Below are 13,522 nucleotides of genomic sequence, written 5' to 3'. Positions count from 1 at the left end.
CTCCGTGCGATAAGCTATCTTTGGTGCGCTGAAACGGGCACTGCAAGGTCGCCGGATTATCTTGGATGCTGAGGTGAAGGATGCAGTGAGTAACTGGTTGGATCAGCAGGGCCACCCACCTTCTACAGAGCTGCCACTGACATACGTACTGCTAGGACGGTGGGAAAAATGCCTCAATGTCTACGGGGATTACTTTTAAGTTGAGCACATAGTGTCATGCTTATACAGGGTTTTCCATTGACTGACCCTTATACATTACAAATAAACACTTCATATGCACATGCTCTTTAAATTGAGAATTTAAGCGGTTTAAACCCGTGTGGAGTTCCAGCTCTCCTATCGGGCGCCTCATCAGGTGGCGGATAGAGGAAAGCTCACTAGATATCCTCTGCACTGGGCAATGAAAATACCCAAGTCGGACCACAACCAGAACATCTGCCTTGTAGTTACTAGAGGGATCTACAAATGCTACTGGGAGAAGGCTTTGAAAACAAATCACGTGGTCCTCCAGGTTGGGGGTTGAGCGTAAGGCTGACACAATTACCTATCAAAGAGCAACTCGTTGAGAAGCCAATAGACGGAAGGAAGAGTAGATTTTGTTAGAAGACGACCAGGACAAACAAGGAGTATGAGAAAGGTCAACAAGCAAAGAACAATGAACATCGCAACCTGGAATGTACGCACTCTAAGGGACACTTAGAATCGTTAAACAACAGGCTGAGAAATATGGGATTAATATCATTGGAGTTTAAGAAACAAGGCGGAAATATCAGATACCTGTAAGCCAGGAAACCACATCGTGTTCAATAGTGGCGGAAACGGAAAGATTATGGGTCAGGTTTCATAGTACTTAAGAATATGAAGAACACTGTACACAATTTCACACAGATAAACCATAGAATGTGCACCATGAGGGTCAAAGGAAGAATGTTTAACATCACATTAATCTGTGTATATGCACCAACTGAAGAAACTAATGATGAGGTCAAGGTTGAATTTTATGATAAATTGGGGTATGTTTATGATACAGCACCACAACATGATGTAAAACTATTAATAGGAGATGTAAATGCAAAAATAAGAAAAGGAGAAATTTTCAAAAAAATAATTTGCAATGAGAGCTTACACAGTGATAGTAACGACAATGGCCTGCGCATAATAGGCTTTGCTGTAAGCAAAAAAATGGTAGTTAAAATTACTCAGTTGAAAAGAAGGAAACGTGGATAGGAACACACGGAACCACAAGAAACCAAATAGACCACGTGGTAATAAATGATAGACATTCTTCAGATGTAATAAATGTCAGTAGCTGCTGAGGTGCAGACTATAGATCTGACCATTTTAGTAAGAATTAAATACAGACAAAAAATTGCTTGTTATAGAAATAGCAAAGCAATGAAACAAGATAAATATAGTACAACAAAGGTAATAAAAGATGAAATGTATAAAGCAAGATATAGAGAGATATTAGAGAAGAGATTGGACGAAAAGGATGAGGAATGACATAATTCTGATTTAGATCAAAATTGGAAAACTATAAGAGACAGCATTCAACATACGTCAGAAAAAGTACTGGTTAAGAAGAAACCAAAAAGAAGACAAGAATGGTGGCATGTGTGAGGAATGTGATAAAGCCGTAAAAGGAAGAAATGAAGCAAGGATGAAAATGATAAACAGAAATAGAAGGTAAAATAGAGAAATGTTTAAGGAAAAGACAAAAGTGGCAGATAAATTATGCAGAAGAAACAGAAGAGAATATGAAAAGCTAAAAATAGCAGAGATAGAAGAGACATGGAAAACTAGGAAAAGATGAGAATACTTCTGGAAACTGAAAGAAGAAAAGAATGGATTTCAACCCAGGGTTACCTTCTGCAAAGATAAAGAGGGGAATTTGACAGGATGCAAGGAAAGCATACTAAATAGATGGGCAGAGTATTTTAGTGAACTGTTGAATGGAGATAATGAGCAAGAAAATGAGGATATGAGTAATACTGAGGAAGAAAGAAGATTGACGGTAGAAGAGAGAGAAGAATAGGACATAGAAATGAAGGAAACATATAAATCAGAACTGATCAAACACTCCTGCGAGAAAAAAAGGTTAACGAATCAGTTGTAGAACTAAGGGACGATAAAACCGTAGGAGACGATAACATCAACGCTGAAGGCAGGAAGGGACATGATATGGGGATGATATTGATCTCATAGCACGAAACAATGCACAAGTAAATAAAGAATTTCAAAAACTACAAGAACCTGCCGAGAATATAGGACTATATCTACATGTAGAAAAGACTAAATATATGCTCACATCAAGAGGAAGGAAATGCAACGAGAGAATGATAAAGGCAGGAGGTAAAGAATTTGAGAGATGTGATAACTTCAAGTACTTAAGGTCAATAATGAACCAAACAAAAAATAGATCTGATGAAATAAAGCAAGAATAGTCGCAGGTAATAGATATTCAGTGGCATTGAAGAAGGTTTTCTCTTCCAAAGAGACAAGAAGAATAAAACAAGATTAATATATACAAAAGAATTGTACGCTCAGTTGAAACATATGGGTCAAAAACCTGGACGTTAGTGATAAGGGATGAAGAGATGTTAACAAGATGGGAAAGGAAGATCTTGAGAATAATTTTTGGAGCAGTGAGATAGAACGAAACCTGGAAAATATGAACATACATAGTAATACAAAAACTGTATAATAATCCGGATATTGTAATAGAGATTAAATGTGGACGAATTAGATGGTTAGGACATGTGTGGCGAATGTACACTGAAGAGTGGCCAAGATGGTATGATTTAAGGGACCAGGTGGAGGTAGAAGGAAAGGAAGACCTAGGAAACGATGACTCGACGACGTGCACGACGAACTGAGAAGACTGGGAGTCCAAAGATGGAGGACGAAGGCAACGGATGGAGACGACTGGAGGCTGGTTGTGAATAAGGCCAAGGTCATGCATGGGCTGTAGCGCCGAGGAGTAAGTAAGTAAGAGGTTAATAGATCAATCACAATGTACATTTACTACGCTTAAGTTATCTGTTAATACTTTAAAAGTTAAAGAACATGAAACTTAGTGCTAGAAGGGCCACATTTAGAAGCAAGAAATACATACGGTAACTTAGGGTGAATCGGCTTACAGGGTGAAATTTTCTCTCCCTACACAAAACCAAAAGAACTGAACGAAATGTTTCGATCTGGCTGTGAAGTTTGGAACTTCTAGCACCAAGTGAACGTAAAAACCTCCAGGGAGAAGTGTATTTCAAACTGCCAAGAAGTACAGATTATACTTGTGTTAAAGGAAAGTAGAGAAGAAAAACTGTTTTAAAAATATATTTATGTATTTATTAGTGTTACACTACACTATATGCAATATTTTAAAGATCATTTGTGCGTAACATGTTTAGTTGTCGCAGAAGTAGTCATGAAATTTCCCTTAATTTGTGTCGCCGTTACAGAGTTTCCAACTGATCAACGGAATATTGTTGCTTTTTGGAGGATAAGGCTTAACACTATATGTGGCTGTTTTTCATCAATAGCAATGTTTAAAAGAAAGGACACTACACATAATTTTCTGACTGTTTCCCCAATAGTTCGTTGACAACTCTAAGACCCACCAAGTTTCCTGAATCCTGTTTGATTCTTTTGGATGGCCATGCGCCACGCAAGATCCTAAATGCATTGACGTTTCATGAGAAGAATGGCATACACATGATTTGTGTACCAAGCCATACGACATATCGACTACAGCCCTTTAGATTTTTCGTGCTTCAAGTCTCTAAATTCCATATTTATCCGAGTGCAATAAATGTACGCAAGACAAGGGGGTGAGAATAATAAATACATTAAGTTTGGAAGCATTCTGAAAGCATCATGGCTGATGGTAGCAACTCCAGCGATCGCAGAAAATTGTTTGCGTCTCCTTATGTGTTTATCCTCTGATCGAAGAAAGTATGTCAGAAGAATCAAAGGTGTGCTCAAGGAAGAAGAAACTTTATCTGTGGAAGATGTGCGAACAAAGAAAAGGTCCTATACTCTGATCATAAGGTTTGTATTGGATATTAAATACTAATTTTGCCTAATTTTATAGTATTAACAGATAACTCTACCGCTGCAAATGTACGTTATGATGATTGATCTTTAAGCCTCTTAAATTTACAATTTAAGGAACATGCGCATTTAAGTGTTTATTTATGTATAAGGGTCAGTCAGTGGAAAACAGGTCACCCTGTATAACTACGAAACTATGTGCTCACCTTAGAACTAATCTCCGTAGACGTTGTGGCATTTTTCCTACCGTCCTGGTGGTAGGTCAATGGCAGCCCTGTAGAAAGTGGGCGCTTGCTGCAACTACCAATCATTCACTGCATCCTTCACCTCAGGGTCCAAGTTGAAGCGGCTAACACGCAGTGCCCGTTTCAGGTCACCAGAGATGGCATAATCGCACTTGGACATGTCCGGATTGTAAGGTGGGTGCTGGAGGACTTCCCACCGAAATCTGAGTAACAGGTCCCGGACAACATTGGCCGTATGGTCCAGTTTGTGGTCGTCCTGCAGTGACGTACTTCTCTCGCCAAGGAACTTCCGTCTACACTCCTTCACACGCGACAGAGATAGACAATGCGCCTCATCCACCACCGTCGAATGACAGCAGAATGGGGACATTGTTCATCTTTGTCGCGGGTGAAGTAGTGGAGTTGGAGTTTCCTTCGCGAGAGAGGAACATCACTGCAAGACGACCATAACCTGGACCATACGGCCAATGTTGTCCGGGACCTGTTACTCAGATTTCGGTGCGAAGCCCTCCAGCACCCACCTTACAATCCGGACATGTCCCCGTGCGATCATGCCATCTATGTTGAGCTGAACCGGCCACTGCGTGCTAGCCGGTTCAACTGGGACGCTGAGGTGAGGGATGCAGTGTGTGATTGGTTGTTGCAGCAAACGCCCACCTTCTACAGGGCTACCACTGACCTACTGCCAGGACGGTAGGACAAATGCCTCAATGTCTACGGGGATTACTTCTAATGTAAGCACATAGTTTCATAGTTATACAGGGTGACCTGTTTTCCACTGACTGACCCTTATACATTATCACTTCATATGCGCATGTTCCTTAAATCGAGAATTTAATAGGTTCAAAGATCAATCACAATGTACGTCTATTACGGTAAAGTTATCTGTTCATTCCGTAATCTTGGGTGATTTCGGACAATAGCGTATTTGCTCCTTTGTCGAGCCTATAACATTGCACCAGCGTGTTGTGAGTTCCTGCATTCTCGCTTGTGGCATTGCTGAGTTAAGTGTAACTGATAACCTTCAGTTGTTGGACCTGTGTACCTGTGTCAATGTACGTGTGAGACTTGCCTGAAGTTGAAAGAGAATTTACATTGTTGTCCTTAATAGCGGAAACTTTCGGCCATAGCAGACAAATAATGGGAATTAGGATTTTTTGTCCCAAGAACGTGTCAACAATGGAGGTGTGAGGACAGTCCTGTGATAGTGTAGGCTGTGTTCATTTGCAAGTGGAAATGTAGCAGCAGTGAAAGTGGCAGCTAGTGCTTCATCGGGGTGAATTCGGTCAATGCTGCATGTGTACAGAAAATAGTTGGAGGTCAGAGTTAAGGAAACTATGATAAGAAAGATTTGTGGAATGCCATAAGAGATGTGAAGGCAGGAAAGTTAGCACACAATGAGCACGTAGACAGCAGAGATGAATCAGAAATGCGAGATCAACAAGAGAAAGAGAGATAGATAGAGAGAGATCCCATGTCAGAAACCTGCAATCGTGTTCTAGAAGAGGATATGATGTGTTTGTAACAGTGCATTATACATACACAGATAACAAGAAGATATTATGACAGTTGTATCACTTGATTAATTTTGTACTCGAGTGTATTGAGGTAGGAACGTCGCTGTGACGTGGTAGACTACCTCAGAGCTCCTCATGCCTCGTGGTTCGAGCGAGGTGGAAAGGGGGCGGTGCTAGTAGTTGAAACGGCAGATCGCTTGACGTCGGACTGGGTAGCGAGCAGTGGCTTGACGTTTGTACGGGGTGTAATACCTTCATTACGTGTTTGTGTCGAATAAATAGTAAGTCAAGGAAACTGATTCTTATTACTTCCCGTCGTCATAAGTATGGCGCACGATCAGGAAGACTCGATCGTCTACGTCGTTAGAATCTGGTTGTAGCTGTTAGATGGAAGAATTCAACTTCTTCGTCTGTGATGTTGGAACGTAAGTACTGAACTTTTTCTATGTGGAAAAGAAGAGTGACGAATAACTTTATCGTGCTGTGATTGTAGCACCGAAATTATAAAATAGTTGTACTGAATACGGCGACAAAAATTCTTAGCTAGCAGTAACTGAAATTGAAAATGGCTACAAAAAAGGAATTGGAGTTTCTCTTTAAACAATTTGAAGCTAGACTCGCGGAACAAGTTAGTAGTGTTGAAGCTAATGTCAAAGCCGATATTAACAGTGTTGAAGCTAATGTCAAAGCTGATATTAACAGTGTTGAAAGTAACGTCAAAGCGGATATTAATAGTGTTGAGGCCAGTGTAAGTAATGTAGGCACCAGTATAGGTCTCTTAAGGCAAGACTTCGAATTATTGGAAGCACGAGTCGAAAAGAAAGTGTCTGATAATTTGGTCGAAACAAAGGAATGCGCCCATGAACTAAAGGAACAAGTGGTCAACTTGAGCACGAAATTGGAAGAGAAGATAAACGAGGTTTCTGTTACGTGTGTAAATCAACATAAAAAATTGAGAGAGGTTTTCGATTCTCATGTAAAACAGGTAGAAAATGAATGCATAGAAATTAAGAAAACACTCGAAATGAATCAAGAGAAGTTTGAAAGTTTAGTCAACCTTGTACATGGAAATGAAAGTAGTATGAAGGACTTGTTTAATAACATTAGTGGACATGAAGTTGCTATTGATGAGTTGAATAGTAAATTTAACGAAATTAGTGTTAAGTCTGGACAAACTATTCAAGATCTAAACTTGAGCGTTCAAACCGTTCAACAGAAAATATCTAGTAATGACATTACTGTTAAGGGTTGCTTACAACAACTTACAGAGATTACTAACAAATATGAGGTTCTAGATGATAAGTTGGAGAATATTCGGTATCAAGTTAGAGATTTAACGAATGATTTTTCCATTTTAAGAGTAAGTGCTGAACCGGTAAAATCTTCTTTAGGATTAGAAACTAGAGTACAAGGCTTAGTTAGTCCTGATGTTTCTAGATTGTCTGAACAGCAAAGGGAAGCAAAGAAAGCTTCTTTACCCATTGAAAAAACTGAATATATCACGTTTAGAAAGCAAAGACCATTACGTAAAGGAGAATCTGATTCAGATGTAAAATCTTCTAGTTCTGAAACTAAAGTTCAGTTAAGGGGGCTTAAACGTAAATCTGTAAGTAGCTATAAGACAGGTAGAGTTGCGAAAAGCATGTCAAGAGATAAATTTCATGATGGTAGTTCGGAAAGTGGAACTGATCACAAAAGTAGTAGTTACAGAAGGAAGTTTGTATCTAGTACACTTAAGTACTCTGATCTAGATAGGTTACCTAAATTTACTGCAACTAGGATGGATTATTTGGCGTCACAATTTCTTCAAAAGGTTCAGGATCGCTTGGATATGTTAAATGTTCCCAAAAAAGATTACATGAAGTATGTACCAATGCTTTTGAAAGGTGTTGCTAAAAATTGGTTCTCTCAAGAGAAACTACACATTGTAGATTATAGTTCTTTTAAGGTTCTTTTCCTTAATGCCTTTGAAAGTCCATCGTGGAAGTCAACATGTCTTGCAAATGTCTTGTGCAAGAGATACAGCAAAGAAAGTAGACAAACTCTGTTAAATTATTTCTGGTCACAGATTAATTTACTAAATTCCATTCAGCCAGACATGCCAGAATAGCAAAAAACAATTTTAGTAGCCCAACAGTTACCAAATAGAGTTAGAGAAGCAATCTTAAATCAACCTAATATTAGTCTTGGTACCGCTCCGGAATTGGTTGCGCGTCATGAAGCTTTGTATGCAAGTGCTGAAGGTGAAAGTAGGAGAGATGGAAGGCCTGTTGGTATTAGACAAGTGCAAGTTGTTAATGAAACTAAAAGAAATAATCAATCTAGAGTAAGCAATATGCAAAATTCTAATACAAGCCATGAGACTAATGTAAGGAATTCTGGTAATTTCAGGAGATATGCCACTGATAATAATAGTAGTAATGATAGTAGATCTGGTCAAAGGACTTGGAGAGTAAACCGTTTTCCATATTCTGCTAATAACTATAGAAATAGTAACTTTCGAGGTAGATACAATTATAGTAACCAAAATCGTATAAATGCTGATAATAGTAGGCCTAGGTATAGAAATACTAGTACAAACACTGTGTCACACGATGATGTTCAAAACAATCCTCAAAGAAGTGAACCTAGATCTAGTACTAGGGAAGAAATAGAAAATGGTAATGGTGGCTCTTCACTTAGGGTGAATGCGCCCTGGTTTGTGCCTGAACAACCTTTAAACTAGATAGTGAGTCTATTGTTATTGTGACACAGAATAGCATAGACGAAGATGAGAATATTGTGTCAGTAGCCAATCTTAATACTGAAGATTTAAGAAACAAACTTTGTAATGAAAATTCTAGTAAAGCAAACTGTGAATCATGCCTTAAAAATGTATGTAGGGTAGATATTAATTTTTATGAAGACTTGTTAGAAGATGAAGCGAAATATAGTTCTAATAACTTAATGTTACCTGTAAACCTCAGGAACAAAGTCAAGAATACAACTTCTATCTTTGCAAATATTAATGGGATAGAGAGTAAATGCTTAGTAGATAGTGGTAGTGACATTTGTTTGATGTCAGAGAACAAATGGAAACGTATTACTAGCGAAGTCACCAGACCTAAATTAGAGCCAATAGAAGATATTATTTTGGTTGACTATTCTGGAAAAAGAAAACAGAAAGTACTTGGAAAATTTTGTGTGTGTATAGAAATTGAAGATATTATGTTTTTTGTTCAGTTTGTTGTCGTCAAAGATTTGACAGTAGAAATTCTTTTAGGTTTAGATTTTTTGTATAATGTAGAGGCTCTTGTAAACTTCAAGGAAAAGTCTTTATTGTTACACACCAAACAAGGTGAAAGGTTAGTTAAATTATTACCTATATCTTGTCCAACTTTTGATGTGAGTGAAGAGGCAGAGAGTAGTTGTCTTAATGTAACACAAAAGTCAAAGGAGGAAATAACTGTTGCTAGTGTAGAAGATCTTAAATTAAAAGCTATGCAAGCTGAAATACTCGGTGAAGATGAAAAGAACCAACTGTTTGATTTGTTACTTGAATTTAGGATGTTGTTTGATGAAAAACCTGGTTTATGTACTAAATATGAACATCATATTGAATTAGATACAACAGAACCTTTAGTTTCTAAGCCATATCGAATACCTTATAATTACAGACAAAATGTTAGAGATCATATTCAAAAATTACTTGAGTGGGACATTATAGAACTTTCTGATTCACCTTATTTAAATCCACTAGTAATAGTTCCTAAGTCTGATAGAAGTGAGGGTATGTACTGACTTCAGGAATATTAATCAACACCAAAAAGTTAGTCAAATTAGACCAATTAATATTGAAGAGGCATTACAAGGATTTGTTGGTAGACCATATGTATCACTGGTCGATATGTCCTCTGGATTTCACCAGATTTTGTTGTCAGAGTCATCTAAAAAGTATACTGCATTTTTGTTTGAAGGTAGACAATACCAATACAAACGTTTAGTATTTGGTACATGTAATGGAGTACAAGCATTTACGATGGAAATGACCAAGGTATTAGGCGACATTCTGTCAGAGAATGTTATCATTTATGTTGATGATTTATGCATTAGAAGTGAATCTTTAGAAAGTCACATAGAACATTTAAGAAGTGTATTTTCTAAATTAAGAGAGTCTGGTATGACTGTACGTCTCAAGAAGACATTCTTCTGTAAAGAAAAGTTATTGTACTTGGGTCACATTATTGACAAAACAGGTATAAGAGTAAATCCAGAGAGAGTAGAGGCTATTATCAATCTTCCTACTCCGAAGGATGTAAAGACACTTCAAAAAATAATAGGTTGTTTCTCTTGGATGAGAAGATTCATTCCAAACTTTGCTACCATGTGCACCTTTATATGAATTGTTAAGGAAAGGTAAGAAATGGATATGGACTAAGAAGGAACAAGAGAGTTTTGATTTGCTCAAACAAGAAATTTCTAATGATGCTAAACTATTTCATCCTGATCTTAATCAAAGGTTTTATGTCCAAGGAGATGCTTCTTTACTTGGCATTGGAGGATATTTGTATCAAATAATTGATGATGAGAAAAGAATAATAAGTTATGTAAGTCGTACACTGAAAGGTTATGAGAAACAATACACCATAACCGAGCTAGAATGTTTAAGTCTTTTATTTTGTATTGAGAAATGTAATCAATATCTTTTGGGTAAAGAATTTACTTTAGTTTGTGATCATAAGTGTCTCACTTGGCTGAACCATTCGAAGAATTGGAACCCTCGCTTATTGCGTTGGTCCCTTCAACTTCAAAAATACCAGTTCATTGTGGAATACTGCAAAGGATCTGACAATGGCCTAGCGGGCTTATTGTCCAGACAATTTTCAGAGTCAGAGCCGATCTTGATGCACATAAACAATAATGTAAGGTTTAAAAATGAAGTATTAGATATACCTGTAGAGTTGTTAGTCCAAGAACAGTACAATGATAAGCTATTTCAACCTATTATTGATTATTTGAACAATTGTGAAAGTGTAAGTGTAAGTTTACCTCAAAGGTGTAGAAATTGGAAAAAGTTTTATAAAGTATGCAATGGAATTTTGATGATAAGAGATTTTCACTTTGAGAACATCTGGAAAATATGTATACCTCAATCTTTAGTTTCTGTAATACTGAGGAATTATCATGACAATATGGGCCATTTTGGTTGTGAAAAAGTACTCAGAAGAGTTAGGAAACTGTACTTTTGGCCTGGTATGAGAAAAGGTATTCTGAGTTATATCAAAGATTGTGAACTATGTATGAGAACGAAGCCGAGTCGACATCCGTCCAAAGGCATATTCCAACAACATTGTAACCAGGGTGAAACTATTTTGTTTTTAGATATACAAGGACCATTAATTAAAGGTTCGCAAGGAGAAAGGTTTCTTCTAACCCTACAAGATGCTAACACTAAATATCTGTTCGCTTATCCAATGAGGTCAGGTACAGCCAACAGTATTGTAAAAGCCTTGCTAGAAGGATATGTCAGACATTTTGGCATTCCACACAGGTTAGTCAGTGATAACGCCACGGTGTTTCATTGTAACAAATATGTGGACACTTTAACAAGCTTAGGTATAAAATTGGCGTATACCCCAATATATCACCCTAGTTGTAATTTAGTTGAGAGAATTCATTCTGAACTCAACCGGCTCATGCGTGTGTTTTGTAAAAACAACCACAAAGATTGGCCGAAATATATAGATGTAGTTGTAAGCTTATTAAATGATAGTGTACACACACAGCTAGGATTTGCTCCCTCCGAGTTACAACTAAATAGAGATCTTAACTCATGTATTTTGAATCATTTTAATTTACCGCTTAATGAAATTTCTCTGTGGAAAGATAAGCTATACATGGCTTTTGTAAAAGGTTTCCAAGCAAGGAAGAAAAGAAATGACAGGTACAACTTGCAACAAGAAAATAGACCTGAAGTTATAATAAACGACCTGGTATTTGTAAAAACCCATTATCTTAGCAGCCTCCTAGAAAATTGCACTAAAAAGTACTGTGAGGTCTATGAAGGTCCGTATATGGTAATTGACAGACAAGCAACTAATGTATACATTGTAATAGATTTGAAAACTGGCAATATCAGTGGTAACCATCACAGTGATAATCTAAAAATCTGGAATTGTACCATTGAAAAAAGAAGTTGTTATTTAAGCCAATTGGAAAAACTAAATCCAAAATTGTACAAACATTTGTTTGGGTAGATCAAAGAAAGATTTTGTTTAAAATTATTTATATTTATTTGTTATTTTTATATTTTCTTTAACATAAATGTTGTTGTATTGATTATACCCAGTGTATTTGATCATGATGTATACCAGTTTAACTGTAACTACACAAAGTATGAGTGTAGATAAGATAACAATGTGTAAATTATAAATGGATATTTTATTTTGTAAAAATTTCACTTGAAGGAAATTTTTCTCCCAAGAGAGGGGAGTTATGACAGTTGTATCACTTGATTAATTTTGTACTCGAGTGTATTGAGGTAGGAACGTCGCTGTGACGTGGTAGACTACCTCAGAGCTCCTCATGCCTCGTGGCTCGAGCGAGGTGGAAAGGGGGCGGTGCTAGCAGTTGAAACGGCAGATCGCTTGACGTCGGACTGGGTAGCGAGCAGTGGCTTGACGTTTGTACGGGGTGTAATACCTGCATTACGTGTTTGTGTCGAATAAATAGTAAGTCAAGGAAACTGATTCTTATTACTTCCCGTCGTCTTAATATGTAGGTGTTGTAACTGGTGAAACCCCAAGAAATTCTGATGTGAAATTTCTATGTCCTGATAAGAACAGTAGTAGAGCCTTTGTGTTTCCTACCGTAGAAGTTGAGCATTCCATTGGAAAATATGAAATCATGGAGATTCTTCCAAAGCCGAAAGAGAAGATAGGAAAATTGACATCTGCATATGATATTCTGTGATGTGATTGTCATTGTCTTGTTTAATATGCAGATTGTGTAATGGATGTTCATATCTATGCATTTTGGCTCTACGTGGCCTTTTACGTTTTCTAGAACTCATTTTCGTGTCAGAAATCACCCATAGAATGGTACAAATTCAGACAAACTGTTCGTACAATTGTTGTCCGAAATCACCCCAAAACGCACATCGGACATCAGATATGTTTAATTAAATTTCAAGTAGGATCTCTTCATGCAATGTTTTATCTTAGTTGTGTTTCTCATAAATATACTCCACAATGCAATGTGTAACAATTGTCCGTGCTCAAAAGCTTGTTTGTTATACATATTAAAAATTCAACGAAAGCGTCCGAATTCACCCCAGATTACGGTACTTTAAAAGTTAAACAACATGACAATCAGTGCTAGAAGGGCCACATTTAGAATGAAAAGATACATAAGGTAACTTAGGGTGAATCGGGTCACAGGGTGAGTAGCGTCACTTTTGAAATTCTCTCACCCTACACAAAACCATACGAACTAAAGGAAATGTCTTGATCTGGCTGTGAAGTTTGGAACTTCTAATATGTAGTGAAGTAAAACCGTGTTTTAATAATGTCTATGTGTACTTATTACACTACACTCTATGCGATATTTTAAAGACCATTTGTGCGTAACATGGTGTTTAATTGTCGTAGAAGAAGTCCTGATATTTCCCTTAATTTGTGTCGCCAGTACATTGAATTAAACTGATGAACATAAAATTGTTTCGATTTGGGG

The sequence above is a fragment of the Lepisma saccharinum genome, chromosome 28 (genome assembly GCF_977018435.1).
Source record: "Lepisma saccharinum chromosome 28, izLepSacc3.1, whole genome shotgun sequence".
In the NCBI taxonomy this organism is placed as follows: Eukaryota; Metazoa; Arthropoda; class Insecta; order Zygentoma; family Lepismatidae; genus Lepisma; species Lepisma saccharinum.
Note: the sequence above shows the minus strand (reverse complement) of the source record.